We start from the raw sequence: 20559 nt of genomic DNA, 5'->3' as shown, positions 1-20559 counted from the left end.
ATTTACATTCATAAGCAATATATGATCGTAATTGCAGGTATCTATGAAATTTGTTTCGTGCCAAGCCGTGATTATCCCGCAAGGTCTCAAAGCTGTGCACAGGCTTTCTTCGAGTAAGTGAAAGGAGTGTTGTGAGACCATACAATGTCCATGATTTAAAACTAGAGTTGTGCCTATTGGGAATAAAATCTGAGTCATAGGCAAACCATCTGAAAATTCTCAACATTCTATGCATCTCACAAATATTAATTACCTTCTGCCAGACTCTGAGTGTGTGGGATACCCAGGGGTTCGCCGACTTTTCCAAATGAGACGTTAGACCTTATCCGCTATTACACATATTACCATATCTGATCTATTGTGTTGAAATCTGGGGTAATACTTACAAGAGTACCTTAAAAAGGATATGCACATTGCAAAAAAGAGCAGTAAGGATAATAAATCATGCTGGGTATCTTGATCATACGAATCCTCTATTTTTTAAATTACAGACTTTGAAATTTATGGACTTAGTGAAAGTTAGAACAGCAATAATAATGTTTAAAGCAAGAAATAATGCACTGCCTGAAAACATTTAAAAAAATGTTTCAAGATAGAGAAGGTAAATATCATCTAAGAGGAAAATTAAATTTTAAAAAACCTTGTGTACGTACTGCTTTTAAAAGCATGTGCATATCAGTCTATGGGGTAACATTGTGGAATGGTCTTGAAGAAGAAATCAAAGTACTAGCTCTATACAGTTTAAAAACAGATACAAGAAAGCAATTCTTGACAAATATAATAAAAAAATAAGACCTCAAAACTATCTATTTTCTGGATGTAATTATTCTATTACATTTCTGTTCCTTATACGAAGCAATATGTATAATATAAATATAACTAATTGCAATCACGGCTGGGTTATGGAATACAGTACTTCACTTCGGTGGTATATGGGGAGTGACTGGGGAATTAACTTTTTCGAGTTTAGGATATTGTAGGAGGCTAGTTTAAGTATGCCTTGATTTTTTGTTAATTGTTTTGTTGTATTTATCATTTTGTCATTACTTTGTATTTTACTTTTATATATTTCTTTTTTGTTGTATTTATTTTATGATGTGAGGAAGTTGTGAAGAAGGGACAGGACTAAATAAGCTTTCTGCTTCCTCCTGTTCCCTCTCGAACAGATTATTTTGTTTGTCTGACATATCATTTTGATGGCTACTTGTTGTTCAAGATAAAATGAAGAATAAAGAATGAATTGTGATTTTGGGCTATATAAATAAAATTTGATTTGATTTGATTTGATAAACCCCCCCCCCCACTCCCTGTTTACTACGCACAAGTTTATCTAGAGGCTGCTCTTTTAATGGTTGAAGATGGCCACCCTGTTCGGAGATAACAAAGTGCCTAACCTGGAGGTATTTGAAATAATGGGTGTGGAGTAGTCCATACTGAGATGAGAGCTCTTCAAAAGTCTGAAGGGTTCCATCTTTGAACAAATTCCCAAAAGTTGTAATACCTCTTGTAAACCATAGGTTTGTAATACCATCTCTAAGGGCTTTAGGTAAAGAGGGATTGGAGTGGAAAGGGGATTTGTCATAAATAGGTTGAATACAGCCCGTTTTCTTCCAAATTTGCTGCCATATCTTATAAGTATGGACAATAACTGGGTTTGTTGTTGTAACCAAAAGAGAGCTAAGCGAGCTGTTATATTGAACTGATTCCAGTTTGAACTCTGTTAAATGGTTCTGTTCAATTTGTTTCCACTTAGGTGAATGGGATTTGCACTGTTTGCCAGACCCACATTGCTGTAATTTGTGCTGCCCAATAGAAATGCTCAAAATTGGGGACTTTTCAGTCCACCTTTTTCTAGAGGGTTTTGCAATATTAACATCTTTATCCTGGGTGGTTTGTTTCTCCATATAAACTGTGTGATGCAAAGGTTGAGTTGTTGAAAAAATTGCTTTGGGACCAGAACTGGTAACATCTGGAAACCTGTACGCCTACAGGTGAGAGATTGACCATTTGGTGACCTGGTGCAGCCAGAACAACCTGGAGCTTAATGCTCTAAAGACAGTGGAGATAGTAGTGGACTTCAGAAAGAACCCAGCCCCACCCGCCTCCTTCAACCTGTGTGGCTCCCCAGTCAACTCTGTGGAGTCCTGCCGTTTCCTGGGCACCATTATCACCCAGGACCTAAAATGGGAGCCGAACATCAGATCCCTCACCATAAAAGCCTGGAATGGGAAATTGCATTACTATACCATTTTTATTCATTATGTCGTCTTACATTGTCTTCACTGTGTTCTTCCCACATCCTCGAATGTTTGTACTGTCAGCACAAAGAGAGATATGTGCTTCTTGTTATGGGAACGGAGCCTGGTACAGACATGAGAAGGACACAGGGCATTCCTTTCCTTTAACAAAAAGGGTTCTCAACTGTCTCATCTTGTTCTTCTTTCTGCAGACCGCATGCCACTCTGTTGATTGATGAACCTTTTTTATAAAGAATAAAATCCTTAAAAGACAACTGGTATTTCTTACAAGTTTGTTTCAGATATCTCACAAATAAGACAAATTTCCACAACAATTTGGTGTCAGAAGTGGGATTCCTTGTGTGACAGGATCTGGAGCCTGCAGCGGACTGTGACCGGCCAGCCTGGAGGAAAACTTCGTCCAGCCTCTACCTCGAGAAAAAATCTTAAGAGACGAGAGGACTGACCGCTGCGGCCCCGGACCGTCATCACTGGAATCCTTATTGAGGGAAAAAGGACCACGTTGCTTAACAAACGGTGAGATACTGAAAGAAACGAAACTTCTTTAAGAGGGAAAATAAATGAATAAATAATTATAATTATGTTTTGGAAAAAAAAAAAAAAAATTAAGTAAATTAGTAATTTTTGCTGGATTTCTGTTGATCATTGTGATAGTTGGGCGACTCGAACCAATTCAGGGCAGAGTAATACCGGGTTCTGGGAACACCGGCGCTAATAGGAAGAAAAGGTGTTTATCCTATTAAGCTGTTTTACCGCTGGATTGGGGGCCAAATCAGGGCCGAGTGAAACCAAGCAGAGACAAGGGGTCTCTTAAGGTTATCACCGCTGGTTGGCTGCTTTTTTTCAGAATTTGTAGCGTAATTAAACTGAATTCATGGTAATGACCGGGTCTTAAGGATAAATATAAAGTGCACTGGGACAAGTGACAAGTAGAACAATGGGAGGCAAATCCAGCAAAAAAACAGGAAGCTGGCGTAGGACCAGACCTGGCTGCCCCAAACATAAATTACATAAAGGTTAATGATGGTAATGAGGCTATAGAGCCTTTACATGTCTGGGTGAGAGAGTTTGGTTTTCCCTGCGGAGGGACATTCAGCATGAGACAGCTGAATCTGTTGGAGGAGAAGATTAATTTTAGAATAAAAGAGATAAAAGCAAAAAGAAAAGTGTCACATAAAAAAACTTGGGGAGGTTGAAAGGCATTTGAAAGCCTTTAGGATGTGGAAAGTGGATGCAGGGAGAGACGTAAATGTGCTAGTCAAAATGAGAAGGAAAAGAAGAGTGCAAGTGATGAGAAAAGAACAGAGTTGTCTTCTCAGAATCGGGTTTCTTCTCTGTATCCCCCACTTCCAGGTCCTATGCCTCAGTGTCTCAGAGTGGACTATGACCTCGACGCGTCCCTCCTGTTCAACCCATAGCACCGCCGAGACCACCACCGCCACTACGGTCTCCAGCACCACCGCCATACCCGGACGACCAGAAACCGTCATCGTCTGCTTCCCAACCAGATATGAGCGCAGCGGGACACAAACAAGGGGATGCGAAGCTCAGTGCCAACAAAGGACAGCTAACCAAAACCACATCTGTTGCTGCAAACTTTGGAGAACATTCCCCTCTTACTCCTCGACCTTACACCAGAAGCAAGGCCAACAAGGAAGATAATACAGGAGCCACCGGCACCTATCCCATGGTGGAGGTGGCAGGAGCCCGGGGCGTCCAAATGGTTTTCCGCCCCAGGTCTGATACTGATGTGAAAGAGGCCATGGCACACCTGCCACAGCCGAGTACATGTGGAAAGAAATTTGATGAGGACTTAGAACTTTTCTGTCGAGAATTCAGCCCAACCCTTCCTGAACTGAAACGCCTGCTAATCCTAAAAATGGGAGCAGCAGATTGGTCAAAGCTTTCAGAAAAGTTTCCAAGTGGCGACACGTGCTGCTCACATCATGACTGGGACGACGTGGAAAATGAAGACTATAGACATGCTGTTACCGCGCTGTATACAGTAATTACAGCTGCCTTCCCACCTCGGATGAACTCTGCTAAGATCTCTGACTGCGTACAGGCGAAAGGTGAAACTGAGGCTGCATATCGAGGACGAGGTCACAGAGGATACGGTGACTGGAGACGCTCTTATTGTGATCCAGAAGTGTGTCTCCGATGTGAACAAAAAGGACATTGGGCCAAGGATTGCACCAAGACTCTAGCTGCGACCTCCAGCCAGGCGGACTGAGAGAAGGGAAGGGGGGTGCGGCCGGACAGCTCATTCTCTACTCTGACTCACCCGACGCATCTGGAGCCTGGTAACACACCCACATCGCACACTACAGATCACACGTTTGAATTGTTATGTGATGCAATAACCTTCCTTGAAACAAAATGTTCACCTCCAGCTGGTACATATGTGAAATATGAAAACAATGCCTTTAAGAAAATGCCAACATATTCTCTATCTGTGAATGACAGAATGGTTTCTTTCCTTGTTGTCTCTGGTGCCACACACTCAGTGATCAAAGGAAAGGAGTTTCTGAGCTCTCCTAAAATGTCAGTCTGCTTTGTCAACTCTGCAAGTGCTTCTGGTGTAGTAGTACGTGAACATTTTACTGTTCCTCTTAAATGTTCCGATGATAACAGCACCAACTTCAAACATGCATTTCTGTTGTCAGACTGCTGCCCTATAAATTTATTGGGCAGAGATCTCATGTGCAAACTGGGAATAACTCTTATTCCCACACCAGATGGTGTTCAAGTCATAAAACCTCATGAAAATGCACAGTTGTTTGTGAAATATTGCCCTGATCAGCTGTTGTATGCTTATCAGTGGAAGCTACCGTAGAGCGATATCTGCAGTCTATTTTTGGAAGAGGCCAGAAAACACACACCCCCTGGCCCACCACACACGCACGTGCAGTGCATGCCAAATGACTCACTTCAGTGTACATCTTTTGTTTCAGTGGGTCCAGATAGACAGTATGAAAAGAAATGGTATGATGACAAATACAAAAATGAACGGTTGTGTATCACACACCTATGTTGGACAGAAAACAAATGCATTGCATCTGTGCAACTTACACCCACTCAAAAACATCAGTACTATGTAAATAACTCTGCGCCGCACATTGCACTTGAAAAAGCAAACACTGATAAATGGGAGGATTTGGGTCTTTTTGCACGTGCATGTAGATCAACCACTAAGTGGGACCCCACAGATGACCCACATGTGTTTTACAATCCAAAACTGCATGCATTTAGAAAGGTTTTTCTGCAACCACTCACACACAACGAACAGTTCAGTTAGTTCCACCTATAACATCCTCGCACATTTTTCTGTCAGAGACTGAGGCTGCAGCCATCCCAGCCCTCCAGGAAGTCCTAAGACTCTGTGGGCTCGAGGAAAACATGATGTTGGTCTAATTAAAACAGCAGAACCAGTGGTGATCACCCCCAAATCTGATTACAGACCTTGCCAACACCTTGCCAAACCTGAGGCTATTGAAGGTTTTTGAGTCCCTGAAAAAGGCAGGAGTAATTGTGCCTTGTGACACTTCTCCTGTGAGGACTCCTATTTTTTCCTGTGAAGAAAATAAGAGACAAAGGTCAACCAACTGAATGGCGTTTTGTACAAGACTTGCAAGTCGTAAATGATGCTGTACAGCCGAGAGCTCCTCAAGTTCCTAATCCTTACACAATTTTGTCACAAGTGGTTTTCGGTGGTGGACCTGGCCAATGCATTTTTCAGTGTTCCTGTTCATCCAGATAGTCAGTTCTGGTTTGCGAGTCCCGTACTGTTTACGACGCGTTGCGGAAAAGTCTAGAGCCTCTGGCTTTGTCCGAGGGCTCTGCACTTTTGCAGTATGTGGACGACCTTGTGATTTGTGCGCCAACAAAAGAACAATGCGAACGCGATACGATCCGACTCCTAAAACATGTCAGACAAAAGGTCACATTTTTGGGTCATGAGATTTCCAGCGACGGGAAATCCCTTTCACCCAATCGTGTTGAGGCAATTCAGAACATTCCCAGGCCTAGAACCAAAAAACAAGTTCTTTCGTTCCTGGGAATGTGTTCTATGCAGTGTTAGAAGCACCACTTGGTGCCACGGTGCATGGTAAAAGCCCACAATCACATGATTTAGTGACATGGACTCCTGAGGCTGAAAAGGCCTTCACTGACCTGAAACTAGCTCTACAGACAACACCTACTTTAGGGCGACCTGACCCGAGCAGACCATTCACACAGACTGCTGATGAGAGGAATGCATGTATGACATCAGTGCTGCTCCAAGATCATGGGGGGAAACTTAGACCTGTGGCTTATTTCTCTGCTAAACTCGACCCTGTAGCTGCTGGGTTGCCACGTTGTCTCCGGGCTGTAGCAGCAGCTGAGAAAGCTGTTATGGCTTTGAGGGATACTGTAGGTTATTCAGATCTGACTCTCCTTGTTCCTCATGCTGTTTCTCTAATTTTGCTTGAACAGAAAACCTCACATCTCTCCACAGCACGATGGCTAAGACACAATACTGTTTTGCTTGACATGCCTAACATCAAGATCAAAAGATGTACTGTTCTTAACCCTGCTACATTGCTTCCCATTCAGGGGGAGGGTGAAGATCACAACTGTGTTGCTGTGTTGGACGAGGTGTGCACCCATTGCACCGATTTGTCTGAAACTCCACTGATTAATCCTCACTTTGTTTTGTTTGTTGATGGCTCAGCATCCCGTAACCCAGAAACCGGTAAAAAAACAGGTTGGTTATGCTGTAGTCTCACTACATGAGACTTTGAAATCAGGTTCTTTGCCGCCTCACTACTCTGCTCAAGCTGCAGAGTTAGTTGCTCTCACAGAGACCTGTAAACTAGCAGAAGATAAATCAGTAACGATCTGGACCGATAGTCGTTATGCTTTAAGCGTTTTGCATGATTTTGGTGCTCTATGGAAGCACAGGAAATTCATAAAATCTGATGGAAAGCCTATTCTGAATGGTGACAAAGTTTCTGCATTATTGGATGCTGCGTTATTGCCCAGAGCCATTGCTGTGTGTAAATGTCAGGCTCACACTAACAACAGTGATTCAGTTTCTACAGGGGGGTATTTCAGACAGTGGGTTTTGTGAAAACTCTGAGTTTGTTAACCCTGAGATGAGAGAAACTCTGAGTTTTTAGTTCCAGAAAGAGAGGTAACTTAAACTCTGAGTCTGTTACTGCGGTAACTGACTCTGTGAACATAACCTGCTCACTGGCAGGTTTACCTGAAGAAACCCTGAGTCTGACGGAGCTGTCTGACAGCAGCTGTCCTTTCCTTCAGTCCGATCATGTTGAAGCAGAAATAATTCACATAGTTTTACACCAGGAGGAGAATTTAGATTCATTTAGATGAGCTCTCACTCCCCGACGAGGACTGAACCGAACAGTAGACCGCTTCTCATCAGTCCGTCATTTATATTCTCCGGCCGCACAGCGAATATCAGGCTACACATCGCTGACGTGCTCTCAGATCTGAACAATCCTCTTTGTTTGTTTTTTTTGTTTCTTTGTTTTTAATCACTTCGCAGGTTAATCAATCACCTTCAGCAACCAGAAAAAGAGAAATAACTCACATTTCATTTGACTTTCTTTATTTCCCACAGATAGCTACAAAAGTAACCATCAGTAGAGCCTATTGTATTTTTTCCAACAACGTAATTTCAATGTCCGTGTTTCTAGTTTGCAGCCGCATTGAGTATAAGATTAAATGACTTCTAGTTAAATCTGTAGACAGTAGGCTACGTGTGTGTCTGACTCCAATGTTGGGTACTGGGGGAGAGTGACGCCCTCAGCCTCTGGTCACCCAGCGACCTGACTCAGGACCAGCTCCTCTGTCTCTGGCGGACGTGGTGGAGGTGAGCACCACTTCATGTTCATCTACTCAGCAGGATGTTAGGACACAGATGTGTGTTAAACAGCATCTGTTGGTGGTAAAAGCTACTACAAGTTAAAATATCCACTGAATAAACTTTTACTTTGTTTAATATGTGAAATAAAACCAAAGTGAGGAGCCATCGTGAGACTGTTTTTATATTTTCAGCCGATTTGAATTAAATAAAATAGCCTAAAATAAAATAAAACACTGAACAACATTCAACCACTTCCTCAAAGGCTAATATAAAAGAAAGTGATGTTAAATTCAAAATGAAAAGACGGCCGCATCTAAAACTCTGTCAGTGATTTTTATTACGGCTGCAGCCGTGTTACTTTTTTTCCCCACAGAAAATGTCTGCTTCCTGTTTTCTCCCCTGTTGCCATGGTGAATCACAGTATCGGAGCTCCATTGATGATGGCTTTTTACTAGTCGTCAGGCACGAGCTCAACTCAGAGTTAACGTACTCAGAGTCGACTTACCTAACTCAGATCAGCTATCCTGGAACTGAAAACTCAGAGTTTCACTTCACAGGGTAAGTCAACTCAGAGTTCAGGGATAGACTCAGAGTTTGTTGAACCTCCTTTCTGGAATACCACTCTGGAAATGCACGAGCAGACGCAGCTGCTAAAGCTGCTGCTGGAAAACATGGAGTAAGACACACCCACACCCTGCTTCACTCTGACCCTGAAAAACACACAGACACTAGTGCTTCCAACTCTGACACACACACACAGATATTAGCGCTTCTGCTGATGAAAAAGGAATCTGGCGATCACTCGACTGCACATACACTAACGGCATCTGGCACGGACCTGACAGTAAACCATGTTTACCAAAACACTTTTTTCCACATTTTGCCAAATTTGGGGGGGAATGGGGGAATGTTTGATCTGATAAAAAAACATTGGTTCACAAAAGGCTTTACAGCCTATTCTCAAAGATTTTGCCAATCCTGTCATATCTGCACTACACATAATGCAGGTAAAACTACACGACAGCCACAAGCAGCACATCCACAACCAGAGGGACCTTTTGAACATGTCATGATGGATTTCATTGAACTAACCCCAAGTGAAGGCAAGAAATATTGCCTTGTGATGGTTGACATGTTTTCCAAATGGGTTGAGGTGTTTCCCACCTCAAAGCAGGACAGCGCTGCTGTGGCCAAGGCCCTGATGACGTGTGTGATACCACGATGGGGTATCCCCAGGAAAATAAGTAGTGATAATGGTACACCATTTGTGAGTGAAGCTATTAAACAGCTAGGAGGTTTTCTTGGGATTGACTTGAGACAACACTGCTCCTACCATCCAGCGAGTGGGGGTGCAGTGGAAAGAGAAAATTGCACTTTGAAATCAAAACTTGCAAAGTGTTGTGAAGAAACAGGTCTCTCATGGACTAAAGCCCTGCCGATTGTGCTAATGTACATGAGAATGAGAAAAAGAGCGCGCGCAAATCTAAGTCCCTTTGAAATCCTCCTTGGCAGGCCTCCCGAACTGGGAGTAGGGCCTGTTAATAGACCACTCCCTGAGACCTGTTTCTATGAAAATGATATGTTGCAATATTGCCAGACGTTGTCCTCTGCTTTATCTCAAATCCACAGACTGGTAAAGGACGCCCTTCCTGCTCCGGCCAACCATCCTCTCCACAGCCTTACTCCAGGCGACTACATCGTGATTCGTGACCTCAGGCAAAAACACTGGAGGTCCAAAAAGTGGAGCGGCCCGTTCCAGGTCCTCCTCACCACCCACACTGCCGTCAAAATCGCTGAGAGAGCCACCTGGGCACACGCCAGCCACTGCAGGAAGGTCCCAACTCCACAACACGCTGAGGACCAGGAGTGTTCATAACGCCAGGAAGAGAAGCAGACGGTCACAGTATTGACATACTGTGGGAGGAAACAACTTTCGGAGCGCCGATTGATCGAAGCACTGATTCACCTGTGTGCAACATGGAAAGACGTCAACGTCCGTGGCATCCATTCAGGCAGCCAGGCATGTGCGGTCTCCGAGGCACCTTGTGCTGTCTTGTGGGGATCGCTGTCATCATAGTGGTACCCATATTATGGCCTTCGACTCATCCCAGCAAAAGTGTCTCACAAAACACTACCACTCACAACAACACTGCACTTCTACACAGAACCAAAAGACACCTGACCTCTGACCCCTATGGACCAGACAGGGCCCCTGAAGAATCTGTGGATGCAGTATGTCAATTATACTGCACGCACAATGACAAACTCATCATGCCTCATCTGTCAAGGCTACACAGCAAACCTGTCACTGGTCAGTCTGCCTGGAAATCCTCATTGTCGCACTGAACCCAAACCAAGAGTGGGTCCCTTTGTAGTGTGTCTGGTGGACTGTTTGCTCACTAGAATATCTACACAACCTCACTGGAGGTACAGCCACTCACTGTTCAAATCTTGCCCTCCGCTGCCCCGTTTCTCAGTTCCTTCACCACCATTACCAGTTGCAGGACAAGTTGAAGTAGCATCGGGTGCTACCTTTATTTGTTTCAACCGCACCTATGGCAGTATCAGTGTTGGACAGACACGTCTTAAATGTGCAAAAACTCATATCCTGTATCCTCCTGACAGCAGCAGGCAAAGAACTAATCGAGGATGGCTCTTATGGTCGGCGCTGGAAGCGTGATGCGTTTGACTATAAGATAGAGCCATACCCAGACATCTACTGGGATTGTGGTAGAATGCGAAAATCTCTACCTGCTAATTGGACTGGTTTGTGTGCAGTAACCATGTTTGCTTCGCAGGTACACCTGTGGCCGGTTGGAGAATACCATCACTCCCAAAATTACAGGGTGAAACGTTTCTCTAACCCACTTGGCAGTTTTGACAAAACAGTGTACATCGATGCTATAGGGGTGCCTTGTGGTGTCCCTGATGAATTCAAAGCTAGAAATCAGGTTCTTGCAGGCTTTGAAACAGCTTTTTGCTGGTGGTGTACACTGAATAAAAATGTGGACTGGATTAATTACATCTATTACAACCAACAGAGGTTCATAACTACACACATGATGCCCTCACTGGACTAGCTGAGCAGATGTCAGCAACATCTCTGATGTCTTGGCAAAACAGAATGGCGCTTGACATGCTGCTGGCTGACAAGGGGGGCGTCTGTGTAATGTTTGGTGACTCTTGCTGTACTTTCATTCCCAATAACACAGCCCCAGACGGATCTGTCGCCCAGGCTCTTGAGAGACTGAGGTCTCTTCGTGGAGAACTTTCTGGTATTAACAGCACCTTTGGCTGGTTTGATACAATGTTTGGTAAATGGAAAGCACTGATCTTGTCTCTGCTCACTGGGCTCATTGTAGCATTAACTCTCATGGGACCAGGGCCGCCCCTGGCCAAATTGGGGCCCTAAGCAGAGTTTTATTTTGAGGCCCCCCCCCCCATTACAACATGACTCTTTCAACAATGGAACAAGCCTTTTACAGATGCACACGTCTGCATTTTCTGGATGCAAAGTCATCAATGAGGTCATCATATGACAGCTGCTGTGCCACTTCTGAGTTGATGCTTATGATAGCCAGGCCACTAAAGCGTTCTTGCGCCATTGATGAGCTTCAGTTTTTGCTCAGCAAAGGCAACTGTAACAGGGAGAGTTCCTGCAATGGTGCTAGCCTCCTCACAAAGATTAAAATGCAATTAATGCAAATACGACTACAACTAATAATAATATGCATTATGATTTGATTTGATGATATTTCTATATTTAAATATTTTTGATATACTTATTTATACATTTAGTAATTAGGTTCTATATTCACACTGCTGTTTGCTGCTGCAACGCTTTAAATTTCTCCATTGTGGGTCAAATAAAGGATTATCTTAATTTATCTTATTTTATTTTATCTTATATGACTGTTATGAATTAAATTCACCAAGAGATGGCGATATTTTACCTCCATAAAAACAGCCCAAAACTTCTACTGATAGCATAGATTGATAGGCTATAAACCTGAGCCAACATACGACCACCAACTGGTCAATTAACCGCTCCTTTTTCAACAGAGGTGAATGTATATGCAGTTAACAAGACATTCAATAAATGATAATCAGGGCCGCTGGAAAATTTGATCTCCAGTCCACATCTAGACAGAATTATCCTCTCTTCTGTCTCATGATTAGCAGGCTAGCAGCTGGGGTGTTTATGCCACAAAGTTTGCTTTTTTATTTCAACAACATACCCACCTTCAAGTGAAGCACGAGCCTCCTCTTGTTTTCACTTTGTCTTTCTTTTGCTTGCTCCTGATTCATGTTGCCGTTTAGAGGCCATCTCTCCACCTGCATCCAACTGCCTGTTGGCGCATCTGACCGCTGATTGGTCAGATATTGCGTGCTGTCAGTTGTTGCGGCAACGTGTGCGGTGTCAGATTACTCGTCTCTTTTTTTTCTCTCCTGCCTCGGACTGACTTGGTGCTCTACGCGCGCCTCACGGCAGCGATGCGCATCCTTTGCGCATTTGCAGAGAAAGCGTCCCCTTGCGCAAAATGGGCCCCCCCCACGGATCGTGGGGCCCTACGCACAGCGCGTGTTCTGCGTTTAGGGAGGGGCAGCGCTGCATGGGACTGTGTGGTTGTTGCATCATTCCTTGCATTTTTTTTATTTTTTTATTTATTTAGCACAAACAATATCATATAAAGAAAAAAACCAACATGAACAATCAACATGACAGGGATGTGCAAAGGGGAGGTATGAAACCCAAAAGGGCTTATATGAAAACCTCACCCACATATTCAAAGATCAAATTTAATACAGTTTAAAAACAATAACATAGGAAAATAATTAAACAATAATGAAAAATAAGTAGAAAAGTAAGTGATTAAACAGTAAATGTAAGGAAGTAAGGGGAAAAAATACATACATAAATGAATAATACAAAACAGAAATAATGAATGAGATGATAAGGAAAGAATAAGAAGTGTGAGAGAGAGAGAGAGACGAAGGAAAATCATGACAATAATTGTCTTATGTTTGATGGTACATGGTTTGACTGATTAGGTACTTTTTGAGAGCCTTTTTAAATGACGATAAATGAATAATTTTTTTCAGATTGTCGGGTAGCTGATTCCAGAGACGTAATTGCATTAGAGTCTTAATTGTTGGAGCCATAGATAGGTCCATCTCAACGTCAACTGGAATGGCATCACTTGAACCACCTCCATATTCAGAAGATAATTCCCTTGATCTGTTCCCTCACCCTGGTTGGTCCCCTCCTCCTTATCCTGACTCTGACGATGAAGACGTGTAAGGTGTGGTGAGTTGAAAGAACACACAGAGACTAATGAAGTCACTGTGTGTGATATCAGTATTATTTTTCTCAAGCTTATACTATTATGAAAAGTTTTGACATTTAGTAACAAGTTCACTAATCATTTTTTCTCAAATGTTTACAGCTATACTTTTATGATTATTGTTTACCCATTTCTAGTCATAAAATATGTGATGAATAAAGATCAGGGATTTGCAGCAGAAGACGACATCATACTACCTTGTGATCGTGCTCGTAACCTCTCCAAGGTAGTGGCCCCCTCTACGCTTGCAAAACACAGGGGCTGGAGAGGAGCAAGCCTGCATCCCTGAATCCATTTTAGCTTGATAAATTGAAAAATATTCTTTAAGACACATAGATGATTAAGATGTGTTGGTCTATTTTATTAGTGGATGTTTGCTTAAGAATCAAATATATGCAGTGTTCTATATTTTTGTTAGAAATAATCACATGACATGATCAGTAATTCACATGTGTTTTGCCTCCTCCCAGCTTGCAATGAATACTAGTAATGTCTATGTTCCACAAACACAGCTATTATTGATTTTCAACTATACAATATGTGATAACTTAAATTGAATCCTGAGTGAATTTTTAAGTTTGATGTCTAGTGTGTAGTTTGTATATACTTAAAGTGATCAATAAATGATCAAAAGGGAGGAGTGTAATGGGAAATTGTATTACTATACCATTTTTATTCATTATTATGTCTTACATTGTCTTCACTGTGTTCTTCCCACATCCTTGAATGTTTGTACTGTCTGCACAAAGAGAGATATGTGCTTCTTGTTATGGGAACGGAGCCTGGTACAGACATGAGAAGGACACAGTGTAGGAGATACACTAGTAATAATTGTAATTTATTAATCACTGGCGATTAATAAAACACTCGTTAATGGGGCACCACTGCCGATGTTTTGTCTATTTGAATAATCCGGAGGTAATTAATCAAATCCGACTAAACAAGGTTAACTTGTATCAATTCTAATCAATTTTAAATCAATTTATTCAATCTCATAAATGAAGTAGTGAATTCTACACAGTTTCCATCGGTTCTCCACATTAAAAACAAACCTGCACAGACAACGACATACGGTTAAATAGGTTTATTGACTAAATAATTCAGATTAAATAAATGAAATGGCAATTTAAATGAATAGCAACAGGGAACAGGAAATGTTACCAAATTTCTCTTAAACTAAAAGATCAGAACCCTAAGACACCACTCATTTATCATGTGTGAATCCAGCTGTTATGGGTGATGGAGAGCCTACTTTCTTAGCAGAGTGGCGGAGTCAGCGGCGGAGGGTTTCTCTCCGGTGGTTTGCGACTCTAGCCGGAAGTCCCGGTCCAATGCCGAGTGTCAGCTCATCGGGAATCAGCCGGTTGGGGACCACGGTCCGATGTCTTAGGAAGAGTGTGGCTGGTCCAGTACTGAGCCGGTGACGATTCTGGCTCACTGCCCAGCGGGGAGTTACCGCTTGAGAGCGTGCTGTCTTTCACAGGAACTCACTAAAACTAAACTATAGTTTTTAAACGTTTCAAAACAGTGCTTCACCTTTCACAGAATCTCACCATGGCTCAATAGATGAACTTTGTCTATCATGAAAAAGGATTATGTCATGATTAAAAATCACTGAACAATTAAAGGAAATTAAAACAGGATCAAAATAAAAACACACTTGAATATACCGTAGAACTAGTAGAATTGATCACTTACTTATTCCTCCTGGTTCTAGCTTAATACTTGTTAAAACAAAACATATCAGAAACATTTACTAGTTATCAAGGAACTTATTACACAAAAGATCTCCTGAAGGTCTGTCCCAATCGTACCAGAGCTTATCATCAGGAGGTGCTGTGGTTTCACCGAACACAGGACACATTAAACATTAAACTTGATTTTAATCAAATTTCATCACAGAGACACGGGGAAAAGTTCAGTGTTATCAACTTCTTTAGCTGTTTCTTAATCTGTTAACATTAATGACAATTAGAACTTGCTTAAAATCTGGATGAGTGCAGAAACCATTATAGGATGGAATGTGTGATAAGAGAGGCATAGTCCTAAACCATTTGGGCAGGAGGGCTAGGAAAACAGAGGAGAGGCCCAGAGTGCTTTTACTCTGGAGGGTGTACTTGATAATTCTTGTCACAAGAAGACAAGAAGACACAGAACATCAGAGTCGTTACCTAATTTACAATTGCAAAGAAATAAGTTATAACACATGATTATGACAGTTCTTCTGTTCCTCATCATCTCTGAAAGGAGATTCATTTGATGATGAACTCGACCTACCTGAGAGAAAGGAGTGTTCATCTTGAGTGGGGGAAGAGGGCAAAAAGGGTTATTCAAGCTGTAAATAAAGAAGAGGGGTTTTTCCTGTGATGCGTCAATCTGACGGTTTCATTGGAAGCAAAACAAGTCAGGTGAAGAGGTGAGAGACTTCATAGCGTCTTTTTCCTGAAAACAGTCAGCTTGCAGATGAGAGGAGTAATTAATGCAAGAGCAGAACCTCAATGGAATGTAGAGGCGATGGACATGTGTTCCTACAACAGGGCATTCCTTTCCTTTAACAAAAAGGGTTCTCAACTGTCTCATCTTGTTCTTCTTTCTGCAGACCGCATGCCACTCTGTTGACTAATGAACCTTCTTTATAAAGAATAAAATCCTTAAAAGACAACTGGTATTTCTTACAAGTTTCTTTCAGATATCTCACAAATTAGACAAATTTCCACAACAAGCCCAACAGAGGATGTTCTTCCTGCGGCAGCTGAAGAAGTTCAACCTGCCAAAGACGATGATGGTGCACTTCTACACTGCCATCATCGAGTCCATCCTCACCTCCTCCATCACCATCTGGTAAGCTGCTGCCACTGCTAAGGACAAGAGCAGACTACAGTGTATCGTACGTTCTGTCGAGAAGGTGATTGGCTGCAACCTTCCATCCCTTCAAGACCTGCACAGCTCCAGGGCTCTGAGGCGTGCAGGTAGGATTGTGGCCGACCCCTCCCATCCTGGTCACAGACTATTTGACCCTCTACCCTCTGGCAGGAGGCTGCGGTCCATCAGGACCAAAACCGCCCGCCACATGAACAGTTTTTTCCCCTCTGCAGTTGGGATCCTCAACAAGTCCCGGGTCCCCCACCCCCACTGACACTGACTCTTTCACTCCTGCACTCAAACCCACCTCTGCCCTTGAATCTTTGCATTACATTAATGCAGAATTTGTACATCCTGTATTTTTAATATCTTCTATATTTTATCTTCCGTCTTTATTTATCAGCCATCCCACACTTTTTGCCTCTGTGTGTTGATAGCGTTTATATTGTTTATATTGTATATGTTATAGTCACTGTTTGTTTGTTTATTGTTTATTGTCTTCAATGCATGCACCTTATTCACCAAGAAAAATTCCTTGTCTGTGTAAAATCCCTCTTGGCAATAAATCTGTTTCTGATTCTGATTATTATGAATGCAGAATTGACTTCAACATAACACTGTAATGTATCTTATATTAGTGACAGGGGGTTGTAACTGCATGTGTTGGCATGTGTTGAAAGGCGTGCAAGATTACAAATTGTTATGTGTATGTGGATGGATTAGTATTTTGCACTGCATTGCTTTAGGCTCAAGTTCACATAGAATTGTTACGTTTATGAAATAAGAAAAAGTTTGGGAAATACTTCATACTTCAAGTCTCATGTGCTGATCAGAGTTGTGATTAAAAATAAGGGCGGGCCCCAGATGATTTCCAAATACCAATAGGGTCGCGTCATTCTTAAAGTAGGGAATGACTACACTCCCATTAAGTGTAATTGTTGTTTTTGTACACTTTTGTGCAGTTATGGTTACACATACCCTTTTTCCACCCTCCCACTCTTGTATTTCGTTTGTTATTCATTTGACATAAAAGAGAAAAACACACAGTAAATCATGCAGTGAAAAGCTGACAGCCCTATGCCAAACACATACTTTATATGACTTGTTAATATGGATTCAAATGGGCAAGCTGAATCATCAAGATACACATTTTGTAAACAACCCTAACCTGAAGCTGCACTTGTACTACTGGGATTGCTTTGAGTGTTGCTGTATATAATCTGAAACCATAGACAGCTGTTCTTGATCACGGAGACAAAGATCACAAACAACAAAGCATCAGGGTACTGTCAGTCCAATGGCCATTGTTCTCGAACATTTTTCAAAACAATTGAAGCACCCAGCCTTTACACCCACTGACTCATCCTCAGCATTTTTTTAATGTACCACAGTAATTTAATTTTTTTTAATGTAAAGTATACACTTACTTACTGGACAAAAGATTATGAGGTGCACACTCCACAGTAAACTGCACCCCAATAGACCCTAAAAATTGCTTCTTTTTTTCTTTAATGCCACCTAAAGATGTGCACTGAGCTCAAAACTCATATCTGCATATTTTGTTGTAGCCACACAGATATTGGCCGCGTTTCCCAGATACCATAATTCTTAAGGACTTAAGAAGGCTTGTAAATGACCTTTAATATGAGCATAGTATTTCTATAAATGTGTTTTTATGTTTACTTATTAACATTCTTTAAAGCCAGGCTTTTATTTTTTATATATTAAGCAGACGTTACATTCAGTGCTTTTATTTTGAAAGCGTCTCGCCGAGACCTCGTACACATCCGGTGCTTCGGACTTTACCTGCAGTAGGAAAAGTGTGTCTGCAAGGCCAAGAGTTTGTCTTCAATGCTAAAGTGTGCCTAACTCACATGAAACGCCCTAGCACCTGGCTAATAAGGGGCACAAGGTTTGTTTTGTTACCTTTTCATGCCATATTTATGTCCGGCTCGAGTTTGGTTGCCGTGGATATTTTCATGTATAGAACGTGTTGTGGTTAACGGTAGCTACTATTAGCAACGGCCAAGCTGACGTGTCGGTCTGTATTGGAAATAAGATGAAGCTATAAGCTAACTCGTAGGTTGTTTTATTAGTGCAACAGGATGTATTTTGTCTGTTTTATGTGAGATCTGCTAAGGTTAAAAACTGTTTTTTTTGAGTTAGAAACGAACGGTTAAAAATGCTAATTTCATGTTAAATATTGTTTTATATTTCACTCTATGGGAGGTTGTCCTTGAGTTAAAATGTGACTTTTCCTTCATGATTGTAACATCAATCGTAGCAGTTAAAATATATATTTAAATTCATGGAGTAAAACCTGTGAGTCTACAATGAGTTTATTAAAATAGTTAAAAGGAGAGTCAACTTACATGATTGTTTATGGGATAAAAGCAGTTAAAAGTAATTTCATTTAAAGGTAACTGTATTTTGTTTTCTTCTTTCATAGCTCTTACGGTGTGTTTACATTGAATATGGTCCAAGGAGTAAATCATTGTGAACCATAAGTTTGAGAGTTCGACCATCATTTAGCCGGGGATGCTACAAGGCTCTTAAGAAGGGTTCGGCTAAGAAGGAGCGCTAATACACGGGTGTTTCCCAGACGCGTTCTGAACTGCCTTCTTAGGAGAACCTTAAGATCAAGCAAAAGAAGCTCTTAGTGGGAGCTGTCCACCGCAGTGGTGCTGAAACTGAATCAATCGATGCCAGGCAAATTGATCACCCACCTCTTTATCAGCACAAAAGTCACACACAGCGCCCCGTGGTCCCCCCACACAGTGCAATTAGGCTACGCATGTATCGTGTGTGTGGGGGGGGGGGGGTTGCGGGTGTGTGTGTGTGTGTGTGCCAACAGGTGTATCCAAGTAGTAATCAAGCCCATTAGCGCATATATACCCCTGTGGATATAGCCACACACGTGAGAATGGAAGAAACTGGCAGCAAAAGAAACAAGCGGGCGTCTTAGTGGACGAGGTCTGGCAGCACCGTGATGTTTTATTCGGGGGAACAAGGGGCAAAAAGAACATCACAGTGAAGAACAGTGTTTGGCAGGCCATAGCCGAAAAGATCTCCCCCTCCAGCCCATGTGGCCTGCGTGAAAGTCCTCTCCATCATCGAGAAGACGGCCTCTGAATGCATTAGTGGGGGCATCGATGTTCAGGGGGACGAGGGGCTCTCAGAAAGTGAGGATGAAGAGGAGCCATCCGGGAGCGGAGCAGGGGTGTGCCCGCCCCCAGGAGAGGACGACCCCCACAACAGTGCCCTGTCCCTGCGCCAACCAGCAGGGCCTGCTGTCTGCATGCGGGGAGGCTTAACAGGGCAGCCCACAATAACGACCTGCGCCTGCAGCGAGATGCTGGTGGAGAAGCTGGTGGTGCTACGGGGGATAGAGGGCCGACTCGAACGACAAACTGCCCTGCAGGAAGAGATGGTCCGGATAAAGCAGGAGAGGTTGGAGCTGCACCGGAGACAGCTGGCGCTTGCCGAGGCGCAGTTCAACCGTCCCTCCATCTCGGTTCCAATCATCCTTCCCCAGGATTCAGGTACGGGGCATTTCTATTTTGTATCTGCATTATGCAATGTATCCCGTTCAATTTTACTAATCAATCTTCCTTCATTGCAGGTGATGCAGACGCCCAGTAAAGACAGTGCGGAGCCATAATGCTATCCGCAGCTCGAACATCTGCATCCCAGCTGACTTTGCTATCATTAGTAAGAGGATTTAGTAAATCTAATGCTGGGATTCAAAGGAAAATATCTGTGAATGAATGTTTAATTTTCATAGTTTTGGGGGACCATTTCGATAAATTATGATAGTCTAAATAATATAATATAATAGTAGTGACCAAAATAAATTTTGAAATTAGCGCTAGCTAAAAGTAAGTAAAGATATTTTACTGATACTTTTCTAAGTTTGATATATTCCAGGTATGTTGTGCCGTTCTCACTACCAGTGAGTCAAATACAGCAGCCTGGTCAGTTGTCCTATGCTTCTGAGTACGACACTGTAGTTACCCCTCTATCCCATTGTACAGTGATTCCCAAAGTGTGGGCAGCAGCAGGCTGTGGCCCCTGGTGGGCTGTGAAGGTAATTCACAATAAATAAATATGGTTTAAAAAACATAAACACACACAATAAAACTAAAATCACAGGATCGTGACAAGAAATTTCATTAACAGTCTGATGATTGCCTTAATAGATGTGTTCAAAATACACAAATCA

At 42.4% G+C, this 20559-nt stretch overlaps 1 long non-coding RNA gene across 1 annotated transcript; it reads left to right on the top strand.

Moving 5' to 3' along the window:
- The first annotated feature begins 922 nt into the window (after positions 1 to 922).
- On the top strand, positions 923 to 11145 carry LOC311254092. Its single transcript, XR_014622193.1, has 3 exons — positions 923 to 2515; positions 2607 to 4561; positions 9760 to 11145. It is a non-coding gene; the product is annotated as an uncharacterized lncRNA (long non-coding RNA).
- Positions 11146 to 20559: the final 9414 nt, after the last annotated feature.

This window comes from Pagrus pagrus (assembly GCF_965226575.1).
Source record: "Pagrus pagrus genome assembly, contig: HAP1_SCAFFOLD_293, whole genome shotgun sequence".
Taxonomy (NCBI): Eukaryota; Metazoa; Chordata; class Actinopteri; order Spariformes; family Sparidae; genus Pagrus; species Pagrus pagrus.
The sequence above is the reverse complement of the archived record's forward strand: the minus strand, read 5'-3'. Positions and strand labels throughout refer to the sequence as shown.